The sequence below is a fragment of the Siphateles boraxobius genome, unplaced genomic scaffold (genome assembly GCF_051911475.1).
Source record: "Siphateles boraxobius isolate OS27281-9 unplaced genomic scaffold, OSU_SipBor_1 63, whole genome shotgun sequence".
In the NCBI taxonomy this organism is placed as follows: Eukaryota; Metazoa; Chordata; class Actinopteri; order Cypriniformes; family Leuciscidae; genus Siphateles; species Siphateles boraxobius.
Window position 1 is genome coordinate 3,272,967 of NW_027509190.1, and position 12,608 is coordinate 3,285,574.

The 12,608-nt window shown below is 44.9% G+C and overlaps 1 non-coding gene across 1 annotated transcript; it reads left to right on the forward strand.

Annotated features, from left to right (window-relative positions):
• trnav-aac (transfer RNA valine (anticodon AAC)) lies at nucleotides 1-73 on the forward strand. The gene has a single exon. It is a non-coding gene; the product is annotated as a tRNA-Val (tRNA).
• The last annotated feature ends 12,535 nt before the right edge of the window (nucleotides 74-12,608 follow it).

The following is a 12,608-nucleotide window of genomic DNA, read 5'->3' on the forward strand; positions in this document are numbered from 1 at the left end:
GTATCTGTAGTGTAGTGGTCATCACATTCGCCTAACACGCGAAAGGTCCTCGGTTCGAAACCGAGCAGAAACAGTGGTTGGATTCTGACAGAAAACTTTAACTCTTTGCCACGCTAGGTGGGTGCAGCGCTCATTTCCTTTATATGCTTTTTAATAAGCGTGCACCTAAAGATTAATGTCTGCAACCTGAAGACGTGTTTGTAGTGTAGTGGTTATCACGTTCGCCTCACACGCGATAAGTCCCCAGTTCGAAACTGGGTGGAAACTGTGGGTGATTTTTGCAAAAATTTCGTATGAGATTTTCTGTTGAGCAGGTCAGTACACTTGCAGGGATGTTTGTGGTTTAATCTCTTAGAAAAGGACAAAAATAAAACAAATAACCATTGAAGTTTCCTGTACAGTAATATAAAATGTTCGGTCTGCCAACAAAATTATAGGCGGCGAGCTACATAGGCCTACCGTGCACCCCCCCCACCTCCCAACAAAACCATACTTTTCTGAAAGGTCTGGATGTGTAGAATATGAATCTGAATGTTAACATTGAAAATTTTGGGTTGCACTACCTGTTTTAGGCCTGTGAATAGGGAAACCCTAAAAAACGATTTTAAGCGATTTTAACAAGTCGAAATTGGCCTAGTCAATCAGAACTGCTTTTAGGTGACCCATTACACACTCAAGCTTAACATATGATGACTTAGGTCAAAGGGCACCCTATACTGCTTCCTGGTAAGTGACTAAAATTAATATAGTTAAGGCCTTATGTTGATTTAATGAGCCCATTTCCTAAATACAGCATGCACACACACACGAAGGGCCAATCCCAAAGTAAGCCCTGAGGACTAAGGACTAAAGACTCACAGACTTAATTGATCTCAGGTGCTAAGTGAGTGAGTGTGTAAGACCACATGAGCTCAGATAGGTATAGATGGGATTGGAACAGCACTTCACAATGTTTAATAACAAAGGCGTTGCTGACACGTGCACCATCTACGTGTGTAGTGCTGTTGTTTACCTTTGTAATTTCCGGATTTCCCATGCACACAGACACACACTAACTATATACAAAAACTACAAACAGCATGGAAAAGAACTATATACAGCATGCAAGCATGCACCCAGACACACAAACGCACAATAACTATATACTAGAACTACATACAGCATGGAAAATAACTATATACAGCATGCACACACACACACAAATTCACAAGAACTGTATACAGCATGCACACAGACACACACAATAACTATATACAATAACTACATACAGCATGGAAAAGAACTATATACAGCATGCACACAGACACACAAACGCACAATAACTATATACAAGAACTACATATAGCATTGAAATTAACTATATACAGCATGCACACACACACAAATTCAAAAGAACTATATACAGCATGCACACAGACACACAAAATAACTATATACAAAAACTACAATCAGCATGGAAAATAACTATATACAGCATGCACACAGACACACAAAATAACTAGGCCTATATACAAAAGCTAAAATCAGCATGGAAAAGAACTATATACAGCATGCAAGCATGCACACAGACACACAAACGCACAATAATTATATACAAGAACTACATACAGCATTGAAAATAACTATATACTGAATGCGCACACACACACAAATGCACAAGAACACACATTAACACACAAGACCTATATACATCATGCACACACACACACACACACACACACACACACACACACACACACACACACACACACACACACACACACACACACACACACACACACACACACACACACACACACACACACACACATGCTGTAAGAGAACTACAGCATACATAGCTTCCCTTTCCCAAAGAAACACTGAACAAATAGTAGGTATAATGACCTACTATTAGGGTAATATGTTTTACCAATCAATAAAATACATGTATATTTCATGCATATGTCAGGTGTAACATGACACTCAAACTGTTTTTCAATCCTGGTCTGACTCAGAGTTGTCATCATCAGATAAGTACTGTTCATCTGTTACGCTATCATCATCTGATTCATCTTCCTCATCCCTGCCACTCACAGATTCAATGATATCTGCCAATTGCTGTGGGAGAACACATCCCTCATACCACAGAGGCTCAATCTTTTGGTCAACCAGTGTCCAACCGTGTCCATTGCAAGCATCAGGGATGTCAGGGTTGGCAATATGGGCCACCTTCCATATTCCAACCTGGTAGTTAACCCTCCTGATGTGTTGCTCTAAACTCCTCCCACATGGGGGGAGTGTAGCCAGGTCCACATTTCTTGAGTGGGCTAGATGCTTGTCATCTTTGGAGCACAGCTCACTCATTCGCAAGAAACGCAACTCATCAACACTTCGTACTCGTGGTCTACTAAACAGAGCACAGGTGAACTCATTGAGGAGATCAAAGAGATCCCTCGGTACATCCCATGTGTCTCCCAGCCTGGCAAGAGTTTCTCCAAACTTTGGCATCCTAGAGAGGGTTTTCAATGGCCTGACTTTGCCTAACCCCTTGAATGCACTAGTGGTATCACAACCACTGAAGGCGTGAAGTGCCATTAGTTCTGTCAAATGTTGCTGAGAGTAACTACGAGACATTTCACTCACATCAATGAGCCTTTTCTTGTTTCCTGTGCCAGTGTGAAACATAATATTTAAGTCTGACATTGCCAGAGCATAGTGTAACAAGATGAAAAATATGTCAGTATCAGGACTCTTAACGACAACATTGCTGTAGTTGTTGTCTCTGGCAAAGTCACAGTAGAGAATGACTCTAGAATCTGTCTCTTCTTGGGTAGACTTAAGGCTCAGGACTTCTGTTCTGCATGTTGAGCTGCCATCTTCAGACGTTAGCAGATATGCTGTTCCTTCACAGGTTATGATCACTTGTCTCCCATGTAGCTTCCTGGCATATGAGTCTTCACTCCAAAGGCGGATGAGTAGTGCAATAAATTGTTGCTTGTTTTCATCATTGGCGAGGAACTGTTTCCAATCTGCTGGCCTTTTGGTATTTTCACCTTTTATGATAAGCTTTTGACCACAACCCCTCCTCTGTCTTTCCATTGTTTTCACAGAATTGGGGAAGTAACTATCTGTGCTGAACACAACATTGCCTGTCTTTGGCATCATGTCAAACACCTTACTGCATATCTGTTTGAAGCTGCCTGGTACCTCCTTCAAGAAGTAAAAGTAGGCATTTCCATCAATAATTACAAGAGTTTGATCTGTGGATGGTAGGGCAGCATCATTGATGTCTTTTACCAGGTAAGCAAATGACTTTGACTTATCTGTTTTGGACAAGAAACCATCAGCAGTGCCTATACTGTACGGCACAGGAGTCAAGGGGTACGTGAGTAGTTCCCTCATGTCCAATTGTAGACCTTGCTGTTGGGACTTCATGAACAACTGGAAAGCAATGTTCCCTTGCTGCTGATACTGTATTACTTTGTGTGTTGTTGTTGTTGTAACTTTGCTCTTTTTGTTCATGTCCGTGAAGGTTTTGAGGCCAAGGCGCTTGATAGGCTCAAAGAAGTCACAACCTTTTTCCAGGCGTGTCGCAATAAAAATATCCTTGGCAACCTTGCCTGCTTGTTCAGCTCTCAAAACATCTCTTTGGACCTCAGCAGATACTGCAGCATCAGAAGAAAGAATAAACAAGTTGTCAGTGCTTCCCAACTCAAAAGGGTTAAGGAAGCTCTCCACTGCCTCAATTGTTTTTCTCACCAACTTTTCACTCTTCAACATCTCAGCTGGACGAAGCTCATTATGCTTGGTTTCTGCAGCTGTTCCAGACAGCATGTCAGCCATACTGAGGGTTGCATTAACATACTGAGATCTAGCATGGGTTGTTCGTACCCAACGTTGGTAGGCATCATAATTTGTCAGAATTCCTGACACACCAAAAGCATTTCCACCAGCACCCCCATGAGATTTAGCATGTCGCATGAAGGTCTCCTCCATAGTTTTATCTACGGCGCAGCGGTTACCTGGAATGAAGGAACGTGCAACGCTAATAGCCCCTCTTTTCAACAACTCTGTGGCTCCAGGATGTGACACTTCAATGTTCGCAATGAATATGGAGAAGTAAGAGAGATATCTGGCATAATTCTGGCCTCCAAAGCTGAAAAACAGGTCTGCCATAAGGTGCAAACACTGAGCATAAAGGAGAAAATCATTATGTTTCACTGCATGGATGAGAGACAGTACCAACCAGATGTGGTCCATGTAAGATGTCCACAGCTGTGCTGTCTTCCCTAGATGTCCAGCTTTTACACTCTCTCGAAACTGTTGATATCCTTCGATGTACTTCTGCAGTGGAACATCATTCCTTGTTGCATCTAAGGCTTCTTTAGAAGGAGCTTTCAGCAGTTCATCTAGTATCCCCTTTGATCCCTCTGGTAATTGAGAGAATACTTCTTTCTCTCCAATACTTGTGAGGTATTGTGATAGGAGAAGTCTTTCAAGACATTCCAATACTGTCTTATGACAGTGTAGTGATCTGTCATAATGTTTACCAGTAAGGACACCTTGAAGAGAACCTAAAGCAATCAGCCCAGCTTCCAACAAGATATCAGAGAGACCCGATCCATCCATTTTCTTGCCCACCATCTTCAGATATGCGCAAGCCAGATGAAATGTACCAATCAATATTATGTGTTTATCATACCTAGATTGATCATTCCAAATCAGGGGATATGCTTTCATGCGTACCCCCAAGTCGAATGTTGTAACAACATACTGTTGTTGGATTTCTGCTGTTGCCTCCTCAGCATATCGAAGGCATTCTTTTACTGTCTTGTAGTCTGTAATTGGGCTTGGAATAACAGGGTAATAATCAATAGTTGTCAGACTTTCAGGGGTTCGTCCTGACATTGTGATGAAACCTGTCCATCCTGGAAATTGTTGATCTGATTTGCTGCATGCTGTACGGATCAAGACCCACAGAAAGTGCTTCATGGTAGCATCTTGAAGAGCCCTCTCACCATCAGGAATTACTCTTTGGTGTATGGTTATTTGAGGACTTTTCCGTTGTGTAATATAGCAGTCAGGAAGAGCTTCAGCTGACCCCTGCTCAAAAGAACGTCGTTTTGTTTTCCTGGAAGTGGATGGAATATCGATACGGACTCCGCCATGATTCTCCGGCTTGCCTTCTATGTCCTGTAACATAATGCCATGTGCAGTGTGAATTGAATCCATTCCAGTTAAGTTGTTGAGCAACTGATCAAAATTATCAAATTCTGAGTGGAAAATGGAAGGGGCTCCTGGTGATCTAATGATTTGTGTAGACAAAAGACTGGATGTCTCAGCCACAGCCTCAGCAAGTGCAGTTTCCAGTTCAAGGGAGAATGTATAATTCTCTGAATGGCCCAATCGATTAAATAGGGTAATTAATTTTTCACTCCTGAAAAGGTGTCTAAGTGTCATGCATATAAGCATATGCTTTGGAAGTTTCCATTCTCCATTTGTTGTGGCGCGACATATGTCTTGCCCTATTGAATTTACAAGCCTGTTCATTTTGGAGCTTTGTGATTTTGGTTTGCCACATATCACATGACACAGAAATGTCTCCAAATTAGATGGAATTACAATGTTCATGCTTACAAGATCCTGGGCAGAGGGTGGCCATCTCAACTCATCAGCTTTTGCAAAGCTTTCCAGAATCTCCTCATGTAGATAATGGCCAGTCTCCTGGATCATGTCTTTGGAACCAAGTTCATATGCACACTGCACTAGGTTTGTAATGTCACTTTGTGAGTTGTACACAATGTATGTCGAGAAACGGCCTTTTTTGTTTAGCTTGCAGAATGCCACCTTTTCCTTGTATTGTCCATGTGTTTCTAGCTTAGCTTTGAGCTTTTCCCCACGCAATTTGGGATTGGGGAAGTTTGTGCATTCCAGATGAGCTATGTAGATTTTGGTCAGATCAGTCAATTTCATCATTTTGTTGCTGCCGATGATTTCCTTGTCAATTACTCGAGATACAGCACCAAATGCCTCACCGTGAGCTTCTACTAGTTGGATTTGTTTGGCCTTGTTTTCTGTGCTTGCACTTCTCCATTTTTCTAAATGTTGTGTATATTGGACTCTACAGGATTTGTGGTATTTAGCTTCTGTAGCAAATAGATCCTTTCCTCTAATTCTGTGAAGCAAATTTTCATCAAATTTTTGTTCTGCAACTTTGAGGACTGTTCTCCACCCATCACACTCAAACTCTCTTAACCCCTCAGTCGTCCATATCCCTTTATTTTTTACCTTCTTCCGTGTAATTGAGTTGCAGAATATACAGTCAGGTGTGAAGAGCACCTTGTCACCAGTTGAGGCCCTCTGACTTTGCCTTGAACTTGCTGCTAATAGTTCAGGCTTCTGGTCGAGTCTTTTGAGATTCATGGTGAATCTTTGGTAGCATTCTCTGTGATATCCATCACCTTCTGTAAGGGTGTCTGGTATAAGTTCACAGGTTACAGTCATTCTGTGAGCAGATTCCAGTGGTTCAGCTAATCTCTTGTCACGTATTTCTTTCATTCTGGCTAATCTTGCATCAGAATCTGCGTTTGCCCATAATTGCACGAGTGGTCCATATACAAGACCAGGGACATGCACAATGCATCTGGACTTTGGTTTTGTCCCATGACATCCCCTATGCCTTGAAGGACCTGCAGTCACTTGGCCCACTGACTCATGTCTTGACTCAGACATAACTGAGCAGTTCAGCTATGTTGAAGAAACCAACTACATAACCGACTAGATTATCTATGTGTATGAGATATGTGTGTGTGTGTGTGTGTGTGTGTGTGTGTGTGTGTGTGTGTGTGTGTGTGTGTGTGTGTGTATGTATAAGCTACTGGACGTCTAAAATTTCCCTTTGGGATGAATAAAGTATATATCTATTAATCTATCAAATGTCATTTAAAATAATTAAAAACAAATATTTAAAGTAAGCATCAATGTAGTGTAGTAAGACGGGTCAATTATATTAAATTGTAAACTAAAATATCAAACATCGAGCAATTCAGTGAAACAAATTTCTTGCTGTATAGGCAGAGGATGCAGACTTGGAGAATCTGTCTGTGTGAGTAAGAACAGTCTTTCAGGACGGTCTTTATATACCTGTCTGACACAGAGGAAACTATTAATGAAAATTCAACAAATATCTTATTTTGTCATTGGATGAACAACCCAGACAGGTTTCTGATTTGTCAATGAAATGACTTGTGAGCCACACACCTTTGATGGAAAGGGTAATGAGGGTTGGAATGTTAGCACGTTAGCATATTAACTGATACTATGGAAATGGACCTTGATCGATTATATCCATACAAGGCCTTAACTATATTAAATAAAAAATAATTAAAAACAACTATTTAAAGTAACTATCAATGTAGTGTAGTAAGAGTATTGGGTAACCTAAAAGCTGTTCTGATTGACTAGGCCAATCTCGACGTGTTAAAATAGCTTAAAATCGTTTTTTAGGGTTTCCATATTCAGGGCTAAAACAGGTAGTGTATCCCAAAAATGTCAATGTTAACATTCAGATTCATATTCTACACATCCAGACCTTTCAGAAAAGCATGATTTTGTCAGGGGAGGGGGTTGGGGTGTATGATAGGCGAATCTAGGTCGTGGCCTATGCATGAAATGGGCTCATTATATCAACATAAAGCCTTACCTATGTTCATTTTAGACACCTACCAATAAGCAGCATGGTAGATATTTGACCTAAGTCATCATATGTTAAGTTTGAGTGTGTATTGGGTCCCCTAAAAGCTGTTCTGATTGACTAGGACAATCTCGACGTGTTAAAATCGCTTACAATCGTTTTTTAGGGTTTCCCTATTCACAGGCCTAAAACAGGTAGTGCAACCCAACATTTTCAATGTTAACATTCAGATTCATATTCTACACATCCAGACCTTTCAGAAAAGTATGGTTTTGTTGGGAGGTGGGGGGGGTGCACGGTAGGCCTATGTAGCTCGCCGCCTATTAGCAGCTTTTTGCCATGTTAAAAACACTGGGCAGTTTATAGTTTCAGTCGCTTTTGAACAAGCGTACCCTAGAAGAGGTGGGACTGACGTCCAAAACAAGTTTCCGTAGTGTAGTGGTTATCATGTTAGCTTTACACCCGAAAGGTGCTCAGTTCAAAACTGGGCGGAAACAAGTGGATGCATTTTAAATATAAATGCTACAAAACCCTTACTTTTGAGACAGGTGAAGGCCATCGTACCAAGGAGCTGTAGGCAGACTGCAATGCCGAATGACACTAGGTGGGTGCCGTCCAAATCAAGTTTCCGTAGTGTAGTGGTTATCACGTTTGCTTTTCCCCATTCATTTAAGTTGCCATTGTCAGCACCGACACTTCGAGGTCCGCGTGCTCGAAATGGACGACACAAGCTGCTTATTCAGTGGTGCCGTGTCACTTTTCCAAAATCGCATATAAAGAGGACAAGATTAGCATATATTACCATAGGCTCTCTGTGGACGCCTCTGGGGGTGCCATTGCACCACGTGGGAGTCCACCAAGTGCTTTTGGGGTACACCAACTACCTACTCTTCACCATAGTCCTCCTCAGTACCACAAAGTGCCTATTTTGACCCCTAACCATCTATTTTCTTCTTCATTGCCACGAAGTGCCTATGGGGTCCCCTAACCACCTAAACTTCACCATAGTCTTCCTCAGTACCACGAAGTGCCTATTTTGACCCCTAACCACCTATTTTCTTCTTCATTGCCACGAAGTGCCTATGGGGTCCCCTAACCACCTAAACTTCACCATAGTCTTCCTCAGTACCACGAAGTGCCAATTTTGACCCCTAACCACCTATTTTCTTCTTCATTGCCACGAAGTGCCTATGGGGTCCCCTAACCACCTAAACTTCTCCATAGTCTTCCTCAGTACCACGAAGTGCCTATTTTGACCCCTAACCACCTATTTTCTTCTTCATTGCCACGAAGTGCCTATGGGGTCCCCTAACCACCTAAACTTCACCATAGTCTTCCTCAGTACCACGAAGTGCCTATTTTGACCCCTAACCACCTATTTTCTTCTCCATTGCCACGAAGTGCCTGTGGGGTCCCCTAACCACCTAAACTTCACCATAGTCATCCTCTGTACCACAAAGTGCCTATTTTGACCCCTAACCACCTGTTTTTTGTCTCAATTCACTGTGTCTCTAACTCTGAGCCGAAAACTCACAGGGCCTCGAAATTTGGCGTGAGGGTAGCCCAGCGGGCCCCGGGGCGAGATCCTTAGTTTCAAGGTTCTACGTGGTTCCCAAGTGTGCGTTTCGGTGGTTCGGCCTGATCCACACATGGTTCAGCTTTCTACATCCCCCAGGGTCTTTCTGGGCCCCAGTGACAGTAGGCAGATTAAGTTTGGGGCCGCCAGGGCCCCCGGGGGCCAAACGGCAAAGCGTCCCACGTACAACTTATCCCATTGATTTTCATAGGTGTTCTGTGGACATTGGGCAACAAGTATTTTTTTTGTGTGACTAGACGTTCCCCTCTCTGTGTGCTTTCCGGGGCCGAGTGACGCAGCTTTCCAAGAAGTTTCGGGCCCCTAGCACCTCCAGGGGCCGAACGAGGTTCAGTGACACGTGCAACTTATTCAATGCGATTTCACAGGTACTTGGTGGACGGTGGTCCGATTCTAGATCACGGGTTTGGTGGTTCTAGATCGGTTCCAAGTATGTGTTTCAGCAAAACGGTTCGAAGGAAACGCCCGATCGGCCCGAAACTGACGTATGCGTCCCGTCACGGGCCCCTGGGACGGGTTCTAGAGTTCCGCGTCCAAAGCTGCTCGTTTGGCCAAAAAACACCCCCTTGACCTGGAAGCGCCTGTGAAGTTTGAACTGAACAAGTTGCACGTGGGCGGCCGGAAATACAGGGCTCGAAAGGTCGCACCGCCTCCAAATTCGCCGCCCTGGTAGTCGAGGGGCCCCCGGTTCTAGATACCGGATCGCAGGGTTCTAGATCGGTTCCAAGTGTATAATTTTTTTGTGCAAAAATCTCCTCGCTTTGGTTCTACTGAGCATATTTCTTTCTGTGTGTGCAAGAGGGCTGCCATTAATTGGACCATGTGCTCGGTGAAGGGTGGACAGAAAGGTCCGATCGGCCCGAAACTGACACGTACGTCCCGTCACGGGCCCCTGGGACGGGTTCTAGAGTTCCGCGTCCCTCTGACCTTTTTTCGCGCTAATTGGCCACCAACAGCCCCATGGAATAAGTTGCACGTGGGACGTCAAAAAAACAGGGGCCAAAAGGGGTCGAAAGGTCGCAGCGGCCCCAAACTCGACGCGGTGGGTGTTCGGGGGCCCCCGGTTCTAGATCCCGGGTTTGGTGGTTCTAGATCGGTTCCGAGTGTGTTTTCAGTTTGACCCTTCAAGAGGGAATGCCAGTCTATGAGCTGACTATGAGTGCAAGTGGCATTTGAAGAGAAACTTGAACAAATGTAGAGAAAAAATTAGCCCTGAGCTCTAGAGACTCGTCCACCTGCTATGTCGTTCGGGGGCCCGTGGGGCCCCGGCACGCAGTGTTTGGGGCCCGTGGGACCTCCGGGGGCCGTACAGGGGCCACTGACACGTGTGACTTATCCCATTCATTTCCACAGGTGTTTGGTGGACGTGTTTCAGAAAGGTCCGATCGGCCCGAAACTGACGTATGCGTCCCGTCACGGGCCCCTGGGACGGGTTCTAGAGTTCCGCGTCCCTCTGACCTTTTTTCGCGCTAATTGGCCACCAACAGCCCCAGGGAATAAGTTGCACGTGGGACGTCAAATAAACAGGGGCCAAAAGGGGTCGAAAGGTCGCAGCGGCCCCAAATTCGGCACGGCGGTAGTCCGGGGGCCCCCGGGTCTAGATCACGAGTTTGGTGGTTCTAGATGGGTTCTAAGTATGTGTTTCAGCAAAACGGTTCGAAGGAAACGCCGATCGGCCCGAAACTGACATATGCGTCCCTTCACGGGCCCCGGGGACGGGTTCTAGAGTTCCGTGCCCAAAACTGCTCGTTTGGCCGAAAAAAGCCCCCCTTGACCTGGAAGCGACTGTGAAGTTTAAACTGAATAAGTTGCACGTGGGAGGGCGGAAATACAGGGGTCGAAAGGTCGCACCGCCTCCAAATTCGCCGCCCTGGTAGTCGAGGGGCCCCCGGTTCTAGATCCCGGATCGCAGGGTTCTAGATCGGTTCCAAGTGTATCATTTTTTTGTTCAAAAATCTCCTCACTTTTGGTTCTACTGAGCATATGTCTTTCTGTGTGTGCAAGAGGGCTGCCATTAATTGGACCATGTGCTCGGTGAAGGGTGGACAGAAAGGTCCGATCGGCCCGAAACTGACGTATGCGTCTCGTTACGGGCCCCTGGGACGGGTTCTAGAGTTCCGCGTCCCTCTGAACTTTTTTCACGCTAATTGGCCACCAACAGCCCCATGGAATAAGTTGCACGTGGGACGTCAAAAAAACAGGGGCCAAAAGGGGTCGAAAGGTCGCAGCGGCCCCAAATTCGGCACGGCTGTGGTCCGGGGGCCCCCGGTTCTAGATCACGGGCTTGGTGGTTCTAGATCGGTTCTAAGTATGTGTTTCAGCCAAACGCTTTGAAGGAAACGCCCGATCGGCCCGAAACCGACACGTGGGTCTCGTCACGGGCCCCGGGGACGGGTTCTAGAGTTCCGCGTCCCTCTGACCTTTTTTCGCGCTAATTGGCCACCAACAGCCCCATGGAATAAGTTGCACATAAGTTGGAACAAGTAGGCCGTCTAATCCTAACTGCTGAATTAACCCTTGCAGACACATGCTCCCATAGAGATCAATGGGAGACAGAGAGGTGCATAAAAAATAGCTAAAAATAAACTTGGCATGTCTCGACCTAGCCCGCTCTGTCTGTCGCAGAGGGCCACGTGACGCAACTTTTTGTAGAGTTTGGGGCCCCTCGGACCCCCGGGGGCCGCGCGGGAGCCACTGACACGTGCAACTTATCCCATTCATTTTCATAGGCGTTTGGTGGACATCCCCACGCAACGGTCCCAATAGCTCCGAATGGCTCCGATTTGAAATCTGTGGCCCCTCAGGGTCCCCTCAGACGGTCCGCAAAGACTGGGGTCCGTAGTACCCCGTTAAGTTCGTTACAGTTAAAAACAGCATTCCATCTGTAACCTATTTGACGGGTGCCCTAAATGCTGTCCGTGGACAGTCCATTTTTAGGCTAATTATGCATAATTATTAGCTTTAATGTACATCAGTGTGTTGTATTGTGTCCCCTGTGTGGTGTACAGTAGGTTTCACCTCATAAAACCACTGTAATTATGAAATATGACCTGTTAATGCATTGACCACGGACAGCCTATTTGGACCCCGTCAAATAAGTTGCAGGTGGGACTTCACCACATGTGATAAAATCGCCTAATCATTACGGGGATTCATCCGCTGAAAATGTCTAAGTTAAAAACAGCATCCCACCTGTAGCTTATTCGACAGGGTCCAAATAGGCTGTTCATGGACAGCCCATATTTAGGCTAATTATGCATAATTAATAGCTTTAATGTACATCAGTGTGCTGTATTGTGTCCCAAGTGTGGTTTACAGTAGGTTTGACGACATAAAACCATT